This window comes from Amblyomma maculatum, chromosome 7, assembly GCF_055883805.1.
Source record: "Amblyomma maculatum isolate TAMU_Amacu chromosome 7, ASM5588380v1, whole genome shotgun sequence".
Taxonomy (NCBI): domain Eukaryota; kingdom Metazoa; phylum Arthropoda; class Arachnida; order Ixodida; family Ixodidae; genus Amblyomma; species Amblyomma maculatum.
The window spans coordinates 129,542,950-129,565,121 of NC_139350.1; the positions used below are offsets into that span (position 1 = coordinate 129,542,950).

At 44.7% G+C, this 22,172-nt stretch overlaps 1 long non-coding RNA gene across 1 annotated transcript; it reads left to right on the plus strand.

Annotated features, from left to right (window-relative positions):
- The first annotated feature begins 5 nt into the window (after positions 1 to 5).
- Positions 6 to 18,949, plus strand: LOC146184722 (uncharacterized). The gene is made up of 4 exons (XR_014708910.1): positions 6 to 107; positions 440 to 544; positions 2,540 to 2,651; positions 18,718 to 18,949. It is a non-coding gene; the product is annotated as an uncharacterized LOC146184722 (long non-coding RNA).
- Positions 18,950 to 22,172: the final 3,223 nt, after the last annotated feature.

A 22,172-nucleotide genomic window follows, 5' to 3' on the forward strand; every position in this document is an offset into this window, starting at 1 on the left:
AGGCGGGAGGCTTGTTCGCGCCGCGTTGTTTCAGAATGACCGGACTAGAATGGATTCTGCAAATTAGATTGGGTGGCACGCATCCCTGCTGCTTTCTCCAAACTTTCGTGAGTACTGTGAAATACAGCCCAAAGCACGTGTTGCATTCCGTACTTACCTCGCCAACCCATTGCACCGCTGCCCTCTCGTTACAAATTGTTTGGAATTTTTTTTCTGCATCGACGCTCTATTGTTTTTTTGTAATCTTGCTATGAGTCTATTTATCAGTGACTTCAAGTGAAGTGTAGAGGAACTAAGGAGCCCTTTTTCGTGCGCTTAAAAGCTGTCCCGGCGGCTCGCACGAAAGGGCTTTCCTTTTGTAGTTCATTTTCGAATACGCCTCCGTTTGGCCCCGGCTAGCCCTGTCCCAGCAAGAGCAACCATTTCTGTTTCCTTTCAGTATGTACCGAAATAATCTTGACGCACGGCGATTGTGAGATCTTGGCTTCGTCGCAGCTTCTGCTCATGGCCTCTCCCGATGGTATGCCTTGTGCCTCATGAAAAGGTGAGTAGCACTTGAGTGCACCCGCTTGTAAAAATATGTGCTGGCAAAAACCGGTTGCTCCACAAGGGTGCTGATATATGTAATCAAACTCACCTTATTTATGAAGATAGTCCACAGCATGACTTTGATGTGGCCAGGGCATGGATTTCGATCAGCACCGCCACAGCCAAAGCAATAAAAAGCGGGGGAGTATCGAAATTAATGGTGGCCCAACAGCGAAAAAAATACAGAGACCAAGAAATAAACGAAACGAGACACACGAATAGCGCTGAACTTACAGCTGATTTTTTTTATTGGGAAGAATCACATCATATATACGCACACAGAGAAACAGCGCACATGCGCAACGTCAACGACGTCAAGTTTTGGTAAAAAGAAAAAAAAGCATTTAAAAGCACGAGTGCATCGGCAGAACTGCTGCCCACTGTGCAGCATATTCATTTCCCGAGGAGATAATGTGACAAAAGGCGTACTCACGCACCCTTTACTTTTTCTGATGTGAAAAGCTTTGGCTACTTCTCTAGTGCACTGGTAAGAATGAACGAACAAAACATCACTGTCATCAAAAAATGATGTGCATTCGCACGTGGATCAGTGCTTCGCTAGGTTAGCTTCTTTCTCTTTCAGCGAATTAGCGTGCTCCATGAGCCGCACTTTAATGCATTGCACAGTCTGGCCTATGTAGGTAAGGCCACAGGACAGAGGGATTTGATATACTATGCCAGTCTTACAAGGAACATATCTATTTTCATGATTTATGTTGCACACATTTCTTCTGCCCCCTCGTGCATTCTTTGAACCGCGGCTCCCACTCTTTCTAGTTTGTTAGGAGAAGGAAACAGAACGTTTACATTATGCTTGCTTCCTACTCTTTTAATTCGGTGCAACAGCGTGTGTACATATGGCATGACTACTACATACCTTTCTTCTTCCTTCCTCCGAACACCTTTCCCGCCCTCACATGCTTGAAGACAACATACCTTTCTTCTTCCTTCCTCCGAACACCTTTCCCGCCCTCACATGCTTGAAGACAATTTTAGCGCGCAGAGGACTTTGTCTGCACTCGAGACGAGAACTGAGTTCAGGAAACCAGCTTCCCTGCATTTGTCCGCCTGAGTTAAGAGACTGGACATCATTTTATGATGACAAGATTTCTTCACTGCCATGCCTAAGCATCCCGTAACAATACTACTTTTTACGAGCTTTGAATGAAAGGACCTGTAATTCAGAAGGGGCTTTTCACTCCTAGGTGAATACTGCCAACAGGCATGGTGGGGTTGGAAAGACAACTTTAAATCGAGAAATTGTAAGGCTGTTTCTTGGGGGACTTCATTCGTGAGCCTTAGTCCCGACCCATTACGTGCAAAAACATCAAGAACATTTGACACAAATTCAGGATTCACAGAGCTAGCTAGCACCAGAAAATCCTCCACGAAACGGAAAATGTGCATGCAACAACTGGCTAAATCATTCTCAACTTTCATATCAACCCTGCTTAGATAAATGTCGCTGAGGATGGGAGCTATCTTGGCACCTATGCACACACCAGATTTTTGCGTATAAAGTCGACCATCTCACTCAAAAAACGTGTTACTCAGGTAGTAAGATAACATTTCCAAAAAGGATCCGGTTAAGGTTCCACACTCATTTTGGAACCAGCATTCATCATTGTCCTCCGTAATACATTGCTGAACATACTGGATGAGTTGAGAGTGTGCAAGAGATTATACAAATCACCCACATCTACGCTAAAACCAGCACTGTATACCAAGCTCTCATTTTGGAGCAAATCAGCAACTGCCTCAGAATTAGGAACGAGAAATGGATCCTTTACTTGAAGTGACGACAAATGTTTGCAAAGATAGTAGACACAACCAACTGCCATGAATTGCGGAATTCATACTTTCATTCATTATACTTTCTGTGTTGTAACAAAATCCTTCACATCTTACCTTTCCCAGGAGTGGGCATTTATTGCATTGTTCTGATTTCCAGGTCCTTCCCTGTCTTTGGTGCGTGTGCTGAAACAGGGATCCTTTGGAGGCAACCTGGGGCTTTCTTCTGTGCTTTTGATTCTGCCTTAGTTTTCATCGGATAGCTGTGGCTGGTACGTGTGGGCAAAGGCGTTTCATATTTGCAGACCAGCAGTGCTTGTCAAGGCAATTTTTTTTGGTACAAAGTGTGATGCTGCTGCAGTTCCACAAAAAAAAAATGTTTTTACAATTTTTAGACAGCTTACCTTCAAGTTCTTCGATTTTGTAATGGTGTATATATGGTATGCTACCACTGTTTTTTTTTTTTTTTCCTGTCATGCTAATGCATCAAGGATAATGCTAGGCTGTTATGGCTAGCATGATCTGCTAAGGTAAAGGTGCCGGTTTCATTCCACACCAACTGATACAGGTTGTGGGCTTGACCATCCTCAATTTGTTTTTAAAAATTCATAGCAAATTGTATTGCTATGAAGAATATTATCCCAGCTTGTTTTTGGCGAAAAAATATTTTCTGCCCGTGACCACCATCTTAAAGGAGTATAGACGCCAAATTTTGGTGGCATTTTTGTTAGACATTCCTGTATACGGATCACCAAGTGGTTTTTGCCTACGACTGCGAAATAATTTTCAGTTCAATTTTCTTTTCTTGCCAATTTCGGTTTCAACAGCTGAGAGATGGTTGTGACATCACAATCAAGTCCAAGCCATGCACAGCATGAAAAAGCCGCAGTATAATCTCCAGCTCTTCGCGATTCCTGTTCTTGAGGAAGGCTGGCTTCAGCGTTGCAGTGAATTTAAACATCACAGGATATCAAAATTTTTTTTCACCCGTCACGTGACCTAGACTTAACTTTGGCGTCACAGCCATCACACGGCTTTTGAAACCGAAACGGATGAGGAAAGAAATTCAATGATAAATTGTTTAGCGGTCATAGGTGGATATCACCTGGTGCTTTCTGTACAGTAATACCTTGCACATCATTACAGCTAATTAAACACGAACCCAAAAATTAGGTGTCTATAGGTCTTCGCCATGTTTAAAACAAACAAAGCAATCAAAGTGGTGTGGCAGTCGTCTATGGCCCCAGAGCAGGCGGAAAGCACGGGAGCGGCACTGTGGTGCCACCCCACTGCTGTGGCCATACTTGCCAAGAGCGTGTTATTGTGATATGCAGGCACCTTTTTGGCAGATAAAATACCCACGCGCTGTGTGAGTACAAAAGCAATACTTGGAAAAACTTCACGTACACAGCATGCATCGCCTTGTCCTGCACACCGTACCAGACCAAGAGCGGGTTCAAAGCGCACGAGCGAAGTTGTTGCTGCCTTGAAATTGAGTAGCGTAGATTGATATCTATTTGCTATTTGCCCAGCACATTAGCCGCGGAATGCGTCGAGAATTGCAAAGCTTTGGGTGCATACAACAACTTTCAGTCGGGTAAGTGGAATGTGATTTTTCTCGCTCGTAAACAGCACACGCAAACCAGGTAGGAAGTATTCCGCTCAAAACATCATTGCATTCTCGGATGATTCTTCATACCGAGCATCAAATGAGCGTTGTTGGTAAGCATGGCAACAGTAGCAAGGGCACTGTGCCTTGGCACCGTACAGGTTTGCTTATCCTTGCATTATTCCTTTAAATCACCACGCTGCACGCCTATCTGTTCTGTTCGTGGAAGGTTATTGGCGTCAGCGTTTATAATTTCTTCATGGGTATTCAAGCTTTTAGCTTGCATTACAAGCTGCAGCGTCCACATGCTGGTTCCGTAGTTAGGGCTACCCAGTTCGGTCCCGGCCGCCGTGACCACGTTTCTATGTAGGATAAACTCTGAATGCGACAGTGTGCTACGTAGTTGATGTAAAGATCCTCAAAATCTGAAACAGGGGCCCATATGTCACTCGGGACGCTCAACCCGACAACTCGCATTCAAAATTAGCTGCAGTGAATACCACTCAAACCCCTCGGTATAATAAAATTCATCTCCAATTGAGCAAATCAGTGGCTGTCAGCACACGCACATTTCATCACAAAATTTAAAATAATTTGAGGTGAACAAAGCTAATGTTAGCCATACAATATAACCACGGAGGAGTGCAATACTGATCGCATGCGCAGCAGCTCACTATGCACATAATACATACAACTAGAAAGTGAAAAAAAAATTTGCTTCAGGAATTGCTTACATTATAAACAGGTCTACGCATTAATATACTGGCTGCCTCGTCAACATTTTACGTGCACTCACAAAATACCATTACGCGTCATAAAGAAGGCCAAACTCGAGTTATTCATGGCCTTTGAGCCCATAGCCGCTCTGGCGTAAAGGTGTCTGTATCCAGCCTTCGCGCCACACTGCGATGGCCCACTGTTTACGGCGACCTTCGCCCATAAGAAACCTGTGCAAGCTTACTAAACTTTGCGTTCTTTGCCTTCCAGCACATGCCACGGTGATGCAACTAGTCAGCATGGTGCTTTGTTTTTTATTTTTTCGGCTGCAGCAAACCATCGCACAATCACAATAGGCGAAAGCAACTGAAGCATTGTTTTTCCTACCACGCGAAAGTCTGTAATTACGACAGCGCCACCGCATCTTCATGACATAGCCAGAGTGAAGGTGGTCTATACTCCTTTAAGCTTGCAAGTAATAGCAAAACCTAGTCACACAGATAAATTTGTAAAAAAATTAACTTTTTGATGCATCACTATAAACAAAAATTTTCATATTAATAAAATGCATTGTTCTTTTGATGTGCAGGAAATAAACAAACTCTGCCTTATATTTGTTCAAATATAAATCATAAAATATGGTACAAAAAGCTGAAATTTTGAAATGTTTGTCAAATTTTATATTCTTATGGTCTAGGCACTAGACTAGAGTGCCTGGGTTCGAATCTCACTGCCGGCAGCTGCGTTTCGATGGATGCAAAGCGGAGAGGCATCTGTGTGCTGTGCGATGTCAATGCATGTTAAAGATCCCCAGGTGGTCAAAATTACTCCGTAGCCCTCCACTATGGGGCCTCTCTCTTTCCGCTTTCGCTCCCATCTTCCTTCCCTTGTAGCGTGATTCAGGTGTCCACGGGAAAACTTTTCCTTTCCTGTAAACCAATTATTACTATTATAGTACTCAATCTATTTCTCCAACTTTTTTAGAAGACAAAAAGCCTATAAAAGAGATCAAACAACTTAAGCTGCACCTGCAAAAACATTATAAAAGAGATCAAACAATGTAAGGTGCACCTGCAAAAGTATTCTAAATCAGAGAAAATTACCTTATTGAGGTTTGAGGTTTATTCCTCCGTCAGTTATGTAATGAAGTGGCCCTATTAAAGATATGAAAAATACTAGTTTACACAGAGCCATTCATTGCCATTTAATACTGAAAGTTTAATCAGGGTGCTTTTAAGTGAGAAAATAATTTCTCAAGTTGAGCCTTTGCAGGCAACCACGGTGTTGCTCTGTGCCTGCTCATCGCAGCAGCCCACTTTCTGCTGGCTGCGAACTAGCAGTCCACTGCTTGAGTGCAATGGTGCTTTAGGCCTGGGCACTGTCAGCTTTAAATGTGCAAATTTTTTGCAGTTATATATGTGTATTGTAAAGAAGAAGTTCTGATTAAGCGGACAGATAGCCGAGAAGGAGGAAGAGGAAGTGCTTTTGCGGACCAGCTGACTCAAAAGTTAAGCCACCACTGCTCCGGTTCTTCTCGCTACCAGTGCCCGCTACCAGTGCCTGGATCCCCACTTAACACTTGGTGGAGGTGCGGGGTAATATATATATATATATATATATATATATATATATTGCATGACACAGTACCATTCAATGGCATTTATTTTTTAGAGCTTAATCTAATTTGTGCTTTAGATGAAAAAAAAAACATTTCCATTCAGCGATCGCTTTGAACCCTGGCGTTGCTCTGTGCTTGCTCTTCACTGCAATGGATGCTGGAGCTGACGTCAAGGAGACATGTAACAACACCTTGTGGGGGTTCTCACGGGACTCGGGCTCTGTGCTCAGAACGGAACGCCCCGCCGCTAGCTCTGACCACATCCGTGGCAGGGAAGAACGAAACACTGAGGCAGAGCCACCGGGCTGGGCTGTTTATTGGGAGTGCCCAATTTTTATCCTTGGTCATAGCAGCATCCACGGGCTCTGGCGTCGCGGCGTCGTCTCCCCCCGATGAGATGCTGTGCATCAATATTAGAGGGTAGGGGGAAGGAGGGGCCGCCCGGCACGCTACGCCAGGTCTCTCGCCCCTGCCCTCTCCGCCACTGCTTCAGGGGAAGGAGAGAGATGAGGTATCCCCGTGAGGCAGACAGAGCCGTGTCGTGCAAGCGTGGGTAATCTTAAATTCCCACACCCTCCTCCCTTAATCATGACCTCTACCTGGGTGCCGTTTTCCCCTTGGGAGTCGCACGGCTGGTCCTTCAGCAGGCCCATGTAATACAGGAAGCAGGGCAGGGGTCGGGACTTGGGTTGTTGGGCTCTGCTCCTGGTGCCGCTGCCAAAGTGAGGCAGGCCACCCTCTATGCCGAACGGGCCCCGCATGCAGGCCGTACATCCGACTCGTTCTGTTGAAATCCCCGTCGCCGCAGTCACGAGGAAACACAAGGGGGCGAATTATCATGGCTCGCTTACCGGTCATGGGCCGCCAGTACGCCCGTGGTGCGCTGCTCGCCCACGGCTGCGCCGACTTCCCGTAGGTCGTAAATCGGTATCAGACTCCATCCCGATAGGAGCTCCATACTGTTTTTGTTGAATGCCAGTCTCTGTGCTCGACCTCAAACCGAATATGGCACCTGCATTTGATAGCCCTCCTCGCAGCTGCGGGCAAAGAACAGTCTTCTTTGCAGCTTTTTGATCCGCATCTCAAATTACTTTGCGGGGAATTCTGATCCCTCTGCTGTACTACAGCTTCATTTAAATTTTTCTTTGTGTCCGTGGCCTTCAGCAGATTCCTTTATTGTCGAAGCTGGCAGTGCCCAAGCCTAAAGCAGCATTGTATTGAAGCAGTGGAGTGCTGGTTCTGTGTATATTTGCAGCCGGCAGGAAGTGTCCTGCAGTGAAGAGCATGTAAGGAATTTACGGCGTTGCAGCGGAGCACCAGAACAAGAGGACCAGCGTGGCAGGCTTCTCGAACCGAGCAGCCTGTGCCGTGCTTGCTGGCTGTGAACGCCGATCTTAGCGCCTCTGCTTTACAGCGGCGCTGTGCGCTACAGGGCCCCCCGACCAAACGGAGCGGCGAAATGTACGCGCCAACGGGGCAGGGATGAGGGTGCCTCAGCGGCAGGCATGTCGACAGATAAGCCAGCAACATCCGAGGGGAGCTCCTGGGGAGGTGTCTCCATATATTTGGGTTTAAGGCAATCCAGGGAGACTACCTCTCACGACCATCCAGCAGGATAGTCGCCGACTTTGTAGTCTTGTTGAGGACATGGTACGGGCCATCATAGGGGGGGCTAAGAGGCGCCTTTACAGTGTCTCGCCTTAGAAAAACATGCCTCGAGGACGCAAGATCTGGGTGCACAAAGATCTGACGGTCAGATGATAGAGGTGGGACTGGGTTTAGGTGTTGAATGCAGTCCCAAAGGCGTTAAAGGTACTGCAGGGGCTGGGACGAGGAAGCCGAAGGAACGAACAAGTCTCCGAGATGACTTCGGCCACCAAACAGCCAAGGTCGCGACGAAAAACGGTGCGTAGGCCAAGAAACACCATAGGAAGGTGACCAGCCCAGTGCTCGCGATCTAGGCGAGCAATGAGGGCAGTCTTGAGCTGACGATGGAGCTTCTCAACCATGCCGTTAGCACAAGGATGGTATGCTGTGGTGCGGCAGTGTTTAGTGCCGAGCAGACTGGTAAGGGAAGTGAAGAGGATGCATTCAAACTGGCGGCCACGGTCCGTGGTAACAGCCAAAGTGGGAAATCCATGCTGAAACGAAGGCTTTGGCAACTGTTTGCGCAGTAATGTCCAGAGTGGGCACTGCTTCGAGCTAACGAGTGAAGCGGTCAGTCATCATCAGAATGTGCCGGCAGCCATTAGATGGAGGTGGTGGTCCAACCAAGTCAAGGTGAATGTGGTCAAAGCAACAACCAGATGGCAGGAAAGACTGGGGAGGAGTCTTTGTATAGTGAGTCATTTTGACGGACTGGCAAGCAAAACACGAGCGGGCCCACTGGCGAACGTCTAATGTTTGGCCAGACGTACCGCTGGGTAATGAGGCACTATGTGGCTCTGATGCTGAGATGGCAGATGTCGTGAAGTGAATGAAAAATGGCAGGATGAAAGACCTCTGGGATGGATGGACGAGGTAGAGCCGATGACCCTAATCACAAAAAGCGCACTGTTATTAACCCTTTCACTGCCAAGTTTTTTTTTTTTTTTTGTGACTGCTCCTCACTTCCTTCCAGGTTCTTTTTTCATCTGTGTTACTTCCATCTCATTCGGTTTGGTTTGGTCAGGAATTCAGGAACAGTTGATTCAGAATTCATCAACATTTTCTGAATTCTTTCATCTATCATAGCATGGATGAACCTCGCACACTGACTCGCCATGACTCGCTGCTGAAGCAATAAAGTGACATGGTGATGATAATGATGCAGGTCTAAAAATACCTAATCTATTTGAAGGCCCCGCCTTCTAAAGAATGGGTCCGCGAGTCAGGGCCTCGCCCGACTACTAGTCACAAATTCACATGAATTCCATTCTGCTCCAAAATACCAATTGGTGAAATATGAGAGAGGCCTTCACCCTGCAGTGGGTATAGTCTGGCTGATGATGATGATGATAAAAATGCGTTTATTTCCGGGTCAGCAGAGAAGCACTTTGCAAAGATACAACACTGCACGCTGCTTCAATGCGAAGCATGTGGTCGAGACTCGTGACAGGACAATGCTTTGCTACAAAAGTAAGGGGCCAGTGCTTTTACATGGCAAGACAAAACATAGTGGGGTGTAAAGATGGCCTATGTGACATGGCAAAAGGGGCTCCGAGCAGTACTAAATACATTGCTCCTCGTCTGGCTGCAGCTCAAGCAAAAAACCCAGCTCAGGAGGCATCGCTTCCGTCTTCATCCTGGTATTGCTCTGCTCCACAGTCCATTACATCGGGATGCTTCGGGCTGCTCGCCAACAGCTAACAACGTGATCGCTCCCCAAGCAGGGCTCCCGCCAGACTCCCCCGATTCTTCCATTCTGTCCCTTTATCTACACTTTCTGCCGCGTCAAGCACAAGTCTCGCGCCGCGATAACCTTTGCACATGCACAGTTCAGCTGCCCCTCCACGTGCTCAGACAGAGAGAAAAGAGCACGTGCAGTTTAATTAAAAGACGAATTGAGGCGTTGGAGCCGCACATATATTTACGCTAAATGTTTTATGAATTTGTGAAGCCTCTTCGTAGACAATACGACTTGTCAGCAATATTTCTTTTTAGTGGCAGGGAGTTACGAGTATACTCAAGAGGAGAGATGAAATGCTGGTGTCACCGTTGGCGACAGATTTCTCAAGTGAAATGTATATGTCAGTATTGATTTTGCGAGTGCAGGTCCCAAAAGTTATGCTGCTCGGCCATTAATTTCAGAGTGGCGGCAAACTGGCCATTTTAATGAGGTCATTGCAAGTCTGGTTCAACTGGTGGGAAGATTTTTTTTTAATTCAGTTTTTTATGTGATAAAGGAGCCCTTTGTTGCCATACGGTTTTTCTTTGTCCATAGCTCATCATCATTATCATCGTTAGCTGGACTATACCCACTGCAGAACGAAGGCTTCTCTCATAATCCTTCAGTTAACCCGGTCTTGTGCTAGCTGCACCCACTTGACCCCTGAAAACTTACTAACCTCGTCCACCCACCTGACTTTCTGCCGCCCCCTGCCACGCTTGCCTTCACTTGGAATTCAATTTGTTGCTCTTAGCGACCATTGGTTATCCTCTCTTTGCAATACATGTCCTGCTTGTGACCATTTCTTCTTGATTTCGACTAGAATGCCATTATTTAGAGTTGATTTCTTGGACCCACTCTGCATACTTCCCATCTCTAGACTACACTTAACATTTTCCATTCCTCAGCTCTATGCATCTACCTCAACTTAAGTATAACCCCTTTAATTAGCCTTCACATTTGAGCCCCATAGATGAGTACTCGTAAGATGCAACTGTTGTTTACCGTTTTCCTGAGGTATACCGGTAAGCTGCTAGTCATGGCCTGCAAGAACTTGCCAAATGCGCTCCATCCTAGACTTGTTCTACAGGTTTTCCTTCTGAATTTAATCCTAGTGCCAGCGGAAATAATGTGAGCGCCAACTGATACAATCTGCGCACCGTGTAATTTAATTTTAGTGCCAAGCATTTAATAAAAGCGGCAGTGTATTTAATCTGAACACCAACTCGAATGATGACAGCGCCAAACAATTGAATCAGACTGCCAACGCAATTAATACAAGCGCCAGCGGATTTAATTCATATGTGGAAAATAAATGCGGTAGAGGGCTCTAAAGCACGAAGCATGAATTCCAGAAATAAATCGAAATTGAGATCACTTCGCAGACCATGCGACGCTTAAGCGTCACATCTGCATGCACTATTTTGCTTTGTTCTTGTATCTTGCAAAAACCAAGGACCACGCGCAGCTGAAAAACTGCAGTTTATGACACGCCTCTTGCAGCTTTTAGTTTAGACGCATGACAAGTGAATAAATATGACTGTCACCTTCTAATTGGCTGGTTAAGCACTGTTTATTATGGGTTGTCATATGCACTGAATCTGCATGCTGATGGCATTTCGGCCTTCACACAACAGCCTGCTGTTTTTGTGAAATGGCAACCGGTGCAGAAATGTTTTTGTGTTTCTAATAATGATTCAACACTACTAGCAGAAAAGAAGGGTTAGTGTAAAGCAGAGTTGGTTCAGGCGAGAAGACATGGAGCCAGAGAAACATATCTCATTTTACCGCTTTCTCAATTTTACACGGCCACTACCACGGAAAGAGAGAGCGCGCGCCGTTGCATTTAGTCTGGCTATGGCATGGCAAAGTGGCTGAAACTATGTACAGCAGAGCTTTTAACCCAAACAGCAGTGCTTAATTTGCCTGGGCTGTAATTGTAGCGGCGTAGGAAACTACAGGCTTGTAAAAGCACGGAAGCGGCCGTCTTTAAAATGCAGTTTTATTTTCTGGGAGACATTAGGTTTAAAACACTTGCATCAAGGCAATGTTTGTCATAATACTGATGAAGGCTATCCTATACCTTGACACTTTGCTGATTCGGCGCATTGTCTGAAAGATGATCTCAATTTTGATTTATTTCTGGAATTCATGTTTCGTGCTTTGGAGCCCTCTATTGCATTCATTTTCCACATATGGATTAAATTGGTTGGCACACGGATTAAATTTGCCAGCACTTGTATTAATTGCTTTGGCACTCAAATTAAATTAGTTGGTGCTGGCATTATTTGAGCTCGCACTCGAAATAGATATGCTGGCGCTTTAATTAAATGCTTGGCACTCGAATTAAATTACATGGCACGCAGATTATATCAGTCAGCGCTCAGATTATTTGCACTAGCACTAGGATTAAATTCGGAGGGAAAACCTGTAGTTATCGCTCTTTCATGGTCCGGATCTGCGGTTGCTACCTGTCCTAAGCAGACACATTTGCCAACAACATCCAGAGCTTTGTTACCTGCAGGGTGGAAGTACTGCTCCATTCACTCCGTTTGCTTTATTCTGCTCCAAACTGCTTTGCCTGCGCCATCCTGCCCCAAAACACAATATTGTTCCAAAACTCCAAAACTTGATGTTTTGCCATGATGTTTTGATGCCTTGGTATTTTGCCATAAAATTTAGCGAAACATGATTTTTGCTTAACATTAATTGTATTGGGCCATTAATTGCGCCAGGTACAAGAAATGCGGTTCGATGCAATTTGGTTAGGTGACTGTGAGAAGTGCAGCAGGGCAGTGGCATGTTGTGCTATAGACCTTTTCACGAGCCTCGGCGAAACCGGTTTGACTGAGCTGTGGGGCGGCTTTGGGAGAGATAATTCTCAACTTTTCTTATGCTAGCAGCACAGCCCAGTATTCAATATGGCAGCGCCCACGACCACTTTTCGAAAAGGTCTATAGACCAGAACAAGGAGGGTAAATTGAACACTGCCATTTTGAGAGCGTTCTAGCACCATCTATAGTTGCCGCAGTGAAACTATGCCTCTGGATTGTCAAACGAGGCAGCCGTGGGTGTCTAGCTCTTGCACTTTTATGTTTCTTTTTGAAGTTTTCACAACTGGTTGCTGATAAAATTGTCAAAAGTTAATTTCTGCCTCACAGCAAGACTATTCTTTACATCTTGCGAGGGCAGAGGCAAGTACAGTGTCCACAAGTGAAGTGAGTGGTTCCTATAAGCGCATGGTACCATTGCATGCAGGCTTGCTATGGCTGTGACTTTTCTGATTTGATTTGCACCCCCAAGTAATGTCCCATGTACCAGCAAAACCTTTGCAGTCTGCTATATGTTTTACCTTTGCGTGGTGACTGCAAAAAATCTGCCGCAGCCCACACCTCACAAAACAGACCGCATGCCGCTACTGCGAGCGAATGCTTCTCATTGGCGATGATTCCCCGGTGTCTCTTTTGTTTTTATTCCTTTCCAGCAGGGTTGAAGAATGAATCAGCAGCACACCAACCAAACAGGAGATATCAAGGTCTTATTTTTGTGACTGGTTGGCGTTGCTTATCACGGCTGTTAAAAAAAAAAAGGCACTTCCTTGCTGAAATGCAAACGGAGACATCAGGTTTACTCGCACTTGTGGCATGCCACCTGTTTGTGCGGTGCGGACTGCAACAAATTTTTGCAGACACCACGCGAGGGTAAGAAATGTCGCAACCGTAGTATTTTTCGCATAGAAAGGTACCATGCACTTAACCGAACCACTCGCTCCACTTGTGGACGCTGTGCTTGCCTCTGCCATTGCGAGATGTGTAGAACAGCCTTGCCATGAGGCAGAAATGCAATTTTGACGATTTTGTGAGCAGCAAGTTGTGAAAACTTCAAAGAAACGTAAAGGCGTAAGCGCTATGAATAGCCATGGCCACCTCGTTTGGTAGTGCAGAGCAGTCATTTCGCTGCAGCACCTCTAGGTAGCCTTATAGCGCCCTCAATATGGCAGCGATCAATTTACCCTCCGTATTCTGGTCTATAAGGGTCGTCATAGTTTAAACGATGGCAGCACACTAGTGGTGGAGGAACAATGCACCTTGGCTGGGCCTAGCTAACACATATAAAATTTTAATAAACTAGAAAAGCGAGCATAAGAAATATTTTGATCTCAAGTTATTCTAAAACGAGTCACAAACGACTGGGAGGAATTAATTGCGAGAAAAATGTTTTGTGCGCATGACAGCAACTTCTCCCAGCCTTTTGAATCGCCGGTGGTGAGAGAAGTGAGGGCAAGGAGCGAAGCAATTGCCACAGACTACCACGAGCTGTTGAGGAAACTTTTCTGGTTACAAAGAACTACACGAGTTGTTCCAACAGTTCTGCTGTGAAAATGAGTGTGTACTTCACTATAGAATCGTTGTTAACAACAAACCTGTCCAGTCTGCATCAGACAAAAGCATACTTGCATTATGGGGGTGATGCCAGGACGGTGTTAATTGCAAGAAATGCTTTCAAGAGTGTTGGAAAGGCATAATAGAAAGCCTGTTGCTGACGTGTAGCCCCAGTGTTATTTAAAAGAAAACATGAGTCACTGGGAGACAACCATGAAGTAAAGAAGCTTAAGGAAGAAAAGGCTACCCTTCAGTGCCATCTATCCTTCCTGAAGGTACTACTGAGCAGTGCCCAGGAATTTATCAGCACAGCTGCGGAATCAAAAAGTGGCGATGTGCAGCTTGTTTATTTTAATTCCAAGGTAGTGGTGGTGCTTGAGCGTGGACATGTCTAAAGCTGTCAAGTCAGAATAGGCAAAAGCTTTTATTCAGCTGTGTTACTTTAAACATCTTTACATGTTGAGATATGCGTGCATAGGTAGTACAGCATTGAATCTTGAATAAAAAGTAATCAAATTGGATTTTTTTGTATATCAGAAAAAAAATTGTAGTTATTAAAAGTGCTTGACCCTAGAAACATGTTCCAAAGCATAATTTGAGTGCTTCAAAACACTCGTTTTACTGCTCCAAAGTGGCATTACCACTGCTCCCTGAGCTGTTCCAAAATGCTCGAGCCTGCTTCCACCCGTGTACCTATTAAGGCGAAAGCCTTCAATGGCTCATACTGTTGCTGTTTGTTCGTCCGGTCAGACATAGCTATCAATCCTATGACGTCATCACCCAAAACCGAAAGTAACGTCATCAGGAAAATGAACTTCAGTAGAGTAAGTTGTTGGGCTAGTTGGTATTCTATATTTAAGGACATAGTTTTCAGCGCAAAGGCACGTGACCAAAGAAAAAAAAAAAAAAGCAAGACTATAGGGACAAACACTGCGCTGTGTTCGTCCCTATAGTCTTCCTTCTTCTTCTTTCCTTTGGCCGCATGCCTTTGCGCTGAAAACTTTGTCCTTAAATCTAGAAAAATGAAAGTCCGATCTCCACCGGGAATCGAGCCTCCATACCTCGGATCCCCTGCCGAGCGCTTTAACCTACTGCGCCATGCCCCCCCCCCCCCCCCCCCCTCCCTTTTTTTTTCTTTATTGCCGACTTGGACATTCAAAACAAGACGATGAACAATAAAACGTGCCAGCATACTTTCGCGTGACACGGCGGGTTAAAACGTTTTCAGTTCTACCAAACTGAAGCCATGCCCGGAATTGTGAAACACATCATAATTCTTCTTGTCTACAGTGAGGATGATAGTAGCGATAACAATAATGCTGCAATTAGTGATAATGACAGTGATGGAATTAACAATGACGATGCAATTAGTTGGTAATGATAATGAGAGCAAATGTGATGCACCTTGTGCACCAACAACACTCAGGCTGTCGCATTTCTGCAGTGTAGATTCCACAGTGCTCTCGGAATTTTTGTAAACTGCTGCTCTTATCCGAGGCTATTGACCATTACCGTAGGCTTCCACATATTAATTTTTAGGCCTATGTTTTTGCTTTGCTTGCCTAGGTCATTAAGCATTCTTTGTAATTTGTCCACTGAGTTAATTAACAAGGCAATGTATTAAATCAGCCCTTATTCATAATTGTTCCCACTCCAGGTTTCTGGATACTTCCTCTAAGCAAGTGGCAAATAGTACTGGGGAGATCGTGTCTGCTCTCCTACTGCCTTTCCTTATGGGAATTTTATTACTTTCTGTATGGAGGACTATAGTTGCTATGCGGCCACTATTGATATCTTCCAATACTTTCACATACGGCTCATATACACCCTTAGGCAATGACTGCTGACGTTTCGACTGAGTCAAATGCTTATTCTAATCAACGAATGCTATTTATAAAGGCTGGTTATATCCCGAACATCCTTCTATCACCTCGTTGATAGCATGATGAATATGATCGATGGTAGAGTACCCTTTCCGAAAACCTGCCTGATCATTTGGTTGGTTAAAGTCTAAGGTTGTCCTGATTCTGTATTTGATCCCGGATGTATCAAATGCACATATATCATTTTCCTATATCGAACTCTCAAAATATCCCCCTGAAAATCCCACATTAAAGTTTAGCAGCGTTGTTCATGTCCATCGAATTGCGCGTCGTGCCCTGCAAAGGATTGTTTTAACAGCTCACCGGCAATCATTTTTCATGCATAGAGCCGGGTTGTGCAGTCATGGCGGCTGCTGCCTGCCAAGATTTCTGGCGCCTGCGAAGTGGCATTTGGAAGTGTTCCCAATGTACTCTCCTTTTCGACACTAGGTGGCAGGTGACATTCAGTGCATGTGTACACCTTGCAGGTCATCGCCGCACCCTTGGTGAGCAGTGTGTTGCCGGCAGGCAACGCACCACTGCCATACATGTACCATATTCATGCTTCTGGGTTATAGAGAGCCTCATCTGTTGGTTTGCCTTATATATGAAATTGCCTATGTATCTAACTATTCCCTGATCCACTTCGAGTTCAATATATATATAACTGTAGTAGCAATGACTTAGTAAATTCCGTATACGCAACAGGTAGTATGTTGATTGGTCTGTAATTTTTCAAGTCCTTAGCATCCCCTTTCTTAAGGATTAAAATAATGTCAGCATTCTTCCAAAACTCCGGTGACGATGTCCAGACATTGCATGTGCTGGGTGGCCATTTTTCAAGCACAATATCCCCACCGTCCTTCAACAAATCTGCAGTTACCTGAGCCTCCCCAGCTGCTTTCCCCCTTTTCATAGCTTCTAAAGCTTTCTTAACCTCTTCCTTTGTCACTGACGGAACGTCTGATTGCTCTTCACTATTGCTGATCTCATTATCAGCCTGGTTAAGTGTAGAACTCCTCGGCTACCTTGGTATGCATACATCGGATTTTCACCTACTTAATTTCCCCTTCACCTCTTTCAGGCTAGCATTGTATTTTAGAGCATGCTCGATTCTCTCCGTAATATACTCCCTTGCGTCGAACAAATTACGTGAGTACCTTTAACATCTCTGCCAGTTCTATCCTGACCCATCGGAGGGAGGTTTTCACGCCTTGCCATTTCATAATCAGATATTTCGTCTGCTTAGATAGTTTACTGGTAGCCTGTCTAATTGTCCTACTGCCTACCTCTGCCATGCACTCATTATCAATGGCTCTGAAATTATCGCTCATTGCTTCTAGACTAAGATCGCCTTCGTCGCTTAAGCTGAATATCTGTTCTGTTCAGAGATCCTGAATTCATGCACCGTCCCTCATGTGGCAAACCTTATTCGTTCCCTCCCAAGTGTAGCTTGCTGCCGGGCTAGTTGATGATTCATGAAGTCAAGAATTTAGCGCAAAAATAAAGAGCGGACGAAGAAGGACATATAAAATGATTGACCAGCGCTAGTCAATCGCCTTATGTGTTCTTCTTCGTCCATTGTTCTTTATTTTTGTGCTACATTCTTGACTTCGTGTAGCAAGGGGCAGCAGAAAATGAAGTGTGCGAATGAGATGAAGTTTTCAAGGATTAGGTCGCCACAGCTGGCTAAACATTAAGATAGGTATGTAGGGACCTTGATGTCGATAGTGGGACCCGGCCATTTTCACTGGGTTCAATGACCAAGATACATAGGATTGGCTTACCTCTTACAAGCGGTTAAGCGTCCACAACCAGGGAGACGACGCTGTGAAGCTGACCGACATGGTGTTTTACGTGACAGGCATTGCCAGTTTGTAGAGCAGAAACCGCAAAGCAAACTTCACCACTTCACCGTTTCTTGGGCTAGTTGGTTCATATTTGTACTGTGAAAAACTGCGCCGAAATAAACACACCACAAGAAAGAAGACGGGACAAAGGCGCTTTTGTCGCCTTTGTCCCGTCTTTTTTCTTGTGGAGTGTTTATTTCGCCGCAGTTTTTCACAGTACAAACTTCACCACCTAGTCTGCTTTTAAACGCGCCTTTTCTTAGATCTTTGGCTGCCCTTGCATACAAAAGCTGTGTTCCAAACAGTACTTGTGAGCCTAAACCCAGCTGCAAGGATCCTTCACCAGTTATACTGAAGACATTGTGAACCTGTGTACACATCTAGAAGTCTCCAGCCAGAGATGGATCAGATAAAGCACATTCTCAAAAACATTGAGGCTGACGCAGTTGTCCTAAACCCTATCACTGTTGCCAATAAATTCATGCTTTGGCAGGAGCGAAGCAGCGCATTCTGGTTCAGCCACCTTCTGTGCACTTTGAATCACTTTCCAGCTTAGTTCCGTCAGCAGCTTGCTGCTGGACCAGTTTAAAGACTGCGATTGGGGAGGTGACATAACAGCTACTCCTAATTGAGGACATTTGGGGATCTCCATCTAGCCTGGCCATGACCCTTCAGGCTGATTTGTGAGCTAGTGTCTGAAGTGCTGCCATTCATTCATCTGCAGGTTCCTGCTGCAATAACGCTCATGTATGGCAACGTCAGATCTGGTCAGACATGTTTATCCCGTTCCGCCTTCCACTGTAGCCTGCCACCTTCATTCCTACGTAACTGTCCCCTCTTTGTGTGGACTCCTGGTGCATATAGGACAACCTTCTTATTTGTTATGCGTGCAGAGTTTCTGGTCACATTGTGAGTCATTGTCGCCACCTGCAGATGTGCCTGCCTTTACGCGCCCCTGAGCCTTGGCCACGTCTGTCCTGCAGACAACTTTGACACCTCCACTCACCATAATGCCACTCGGTTTCTTTGCTGCATCTCTGCCCCAGGAAAACTAGTTACTGCCTGAGGCAAGAACTGCGAATACGTCAACAAATGTAGGGCCATTCCTTGTTGATACTGGGGCTACTGTATTTGTGATGTGTAGGAAACTGCACTTGCTAATAAAAGTGTGGACAACATTATCTGATCTTTCGCTTCTCACATCGTAATGCGCAGTGTCTTTCGCCTTTGACTGCCTGCACAGCCAGGGCCACCATTCACAGCTCATTATGTACCATAGAATTTGTTCTCTCGTCGTGCTGCTGTGGCACCATTTCAGGTTTTGACTTTCTCTCTGACCATGGCACCATCATCATCATCATCTGCGTTAATGGCTAATTAGAACTTCTCCCATGCAGTTTGATGATTTGTCTCCCACTTTGAGCAAACTGGCTGTGGCTGCCGACATTGAGCTTCCTGCATGCTCATCTTCCTCCTTACAAGAGAATTAAAGGAGACTTTTATCCTGCAGTCAGGCTGGTTAGGATGATGATGAGGAACCTGTTCGGCTATGCTCTTGCCATTTTTTTTTTCTTTACTGTTGCACACTATCGCATCCTCTTCACCTAAAAAAAAAAGTGCAAGACACCCCTACATAAAAACGTACACAATATCCATGGAAACCTACTTGTGAGATGCTAGTCATTGTTGCATGGTTAGTGTTTTGTACTTTCCTATGTGCAGAAAGTGCCGAGCATTATTTTCATCGAGTCACACTAGCCTCATTTTTTATTTATCGATTTATACATACTATCGATCCAACCTGGACGAAGATAGGAGTGGACACAATGTCAAACTTGGAATAGCGCAGCCATTTCATATCTAAAAAAGAAAAACAACTTTACCAAAAAAATTAAAGTGGACACTGCTCAGTTCTATGGCGCAGCTAGGAAGTGTTGTATGGTGCTTCATTTCTTTCTTTTCTGACATGATGGGAAGTTTTACTGAAGAGCCAAGATTTTGTTGGGGAAGCAGTTTCAGATAACAGAAATAAGCAGTTGGTCATATATGTGCTTGGTAGAAGAACATAGCTGCTATTCTGCAAGCATGAAACTGTGCGGCTTGTGTGAGTTCCTAACATTTTTTAGTTGCCCCAGTTTTTGTGAAATAGGGGCTTGTTTCTAACTAGACACGCAAGTATTTAGACATTTGTTGACAGATGAACATAACGCATGTCTGCAAGACCTGAAAGGCACTGTGTTTTGTTGTGCCTGAGTGCATATTTAGCAAATATGTTAAGTGCAGCACATTTTGGAGATTTAAATTCAGGGGCTAACCGGATGGGTAGTAAGGATCTTGTAATAGTTGAAAACGTGGTGAGTACACTGAATTCTCATTTGAGGTGGAAAAAGATTGCTAGATCAAAGCAGTGCATCTTACTGTTGCATTTCATATTGCTTCCCCACAGTGGCGGCAAGTTTTAGATGCATAGCTGCGGATGTCCTGCTGATGACAGGAAAGGTGCTTGCATTACAGAACATATTTTATAAGCGTTGTGTTCATCCAGAAAAAAAAAGAAGGATTGTAGTATAAGATTATTTCAATTTGAGAGTTTCTATAGGCTCTTCAAGAGCATTATGTGCCTTTGTTTGGACAAATGCTGCATCATTGGTCATTCCTCGTTCATATCCATACAGGTGCATAACCTGCAGGATTTTCATCCTCCTAGTGTGTGGGCGCTCGTGCATGAAGGAAAAAATAAGAGTGCGAGACAAAACAAACTATCGCTTGTTTGTATGCTTGGGCCGCTTTGTTTAGTGCATTTATAAAATATCTGTATAGCATGAGTCACTGTAAAAAGTAAAAAAAAAAAAAATCGTCAAGGGTGAGTTGTGCTCTAGTTGATGCCACTAGTTAGGCTGCTTGCTGTCAGTTCAGCACATCAACAAAACTGCCAGGCTCAAATCAGCCACTTGTAATCCAGTTGGATTCGTAATGGGACTGCTCAGCGTCAGTGTATTCTTCCTTTTGGGCTCGGCAAAGTATTTTCATAGTCACTTCTATTTGTGCTTGGAATATTGCTTGCGAGAAGAAAAAGGAGCAAGGGGATATCTTCACATTTGCACTGGTTCCTCACAGGTCTGCGCGGATGTGCCTTGCGATCACTGCTACATGTCGTGCGTCAAATGCTTCGATGGAGCAAAGCGGCCCTTGCGAGGTCTATCTGCACAAACATGCGCTCGTTTAAAATAATTATTTCAAATAGGGCGCCGAACCTGCATTTGCGAGCGGTGCAGATGGCGGCACTTAACAGTCATTTTTTTTTTCTCTCTTTAGGATGCAACATACTCAGCTTTCTCATCAAGAATACAGTTCTAAATGTTGAAGTCATGTCGTTAGATGTCATTCAGAAGGGAACTTTTTTCTGTTACTAATATTTTCCATGAAGTTGCAATTGTAATTTCCAGTAGTGGCGCTGCATTCGCTTTTGCATTTTTCTTCATGGTGCCGTGCTTGAAGCATTTAACGTACGGCGTTAGAGGCAGAAATATGCGCTGTTATTATGCTGTTACATTTCCTCTTTACCGCTGTGGTTGTCATATGCTTTCGCAGTTTTTATAAGTCTGCAACCAGACCCTTAAACGCTGTGCTAAAACATTGTTGTCGTACACTTGCAACGTCGGCGAACCGAGACCACCGACCGATACGCGCAATTCACCTAATCTTGGTAAGTTCGCTCCTATTTAAAAAATGTCCGTGCATCGGAAACGAGCTTAGGAGAGTACAATGATTTCAGCGGCTTCTGCGAGGTTAAAATGGTTCAGTGCCATTTATAATGTCAATGCGTGGGGGCAAGTACAGAACTTGGGCGAGCGCACTAAAAACATGTTCGGAATGTATCGGCAGGAAGAAAGTAATTTATTGTTTCCGATGTAAAAAGTGCCAGTTATTCTCTGAAAAACGACAGGACTGTACAGAAACGTGCACGCAAGATTTGAAGTGATCGATGGTGTGATCAGCTTTAACAGCGCTTAGTTTTCTTTAGTTCGCGTTCTTTGACACGTCGCTCTTTGCACTACATTGCCGGAGTGAAATAGATTGTTTACTAGGTGCAGGGTTTTTGCTGTGGCAGAAGCCTATTTCATTTACTTCACATACTTTACCACAAGAATCAATCTATTTTGCAGCCTTATCTTTCTTGTACTGCTTCAGCCTTGAAAAGAACAAAGTACATAAAAAAAAAAGTTCTGTTGGCAGATAAAGATATGTATTCTGCGGCAAGTTCATGAACAAAAATAAAATGGTAATACACCCCAAGAAACTGAAGCTCCTCCTTGGCTAGAAGCAGCTGTGTCTGTAAAACCTTTCAATGAACTGCCATAATCGACATTACTAGAATAAACTCTTTT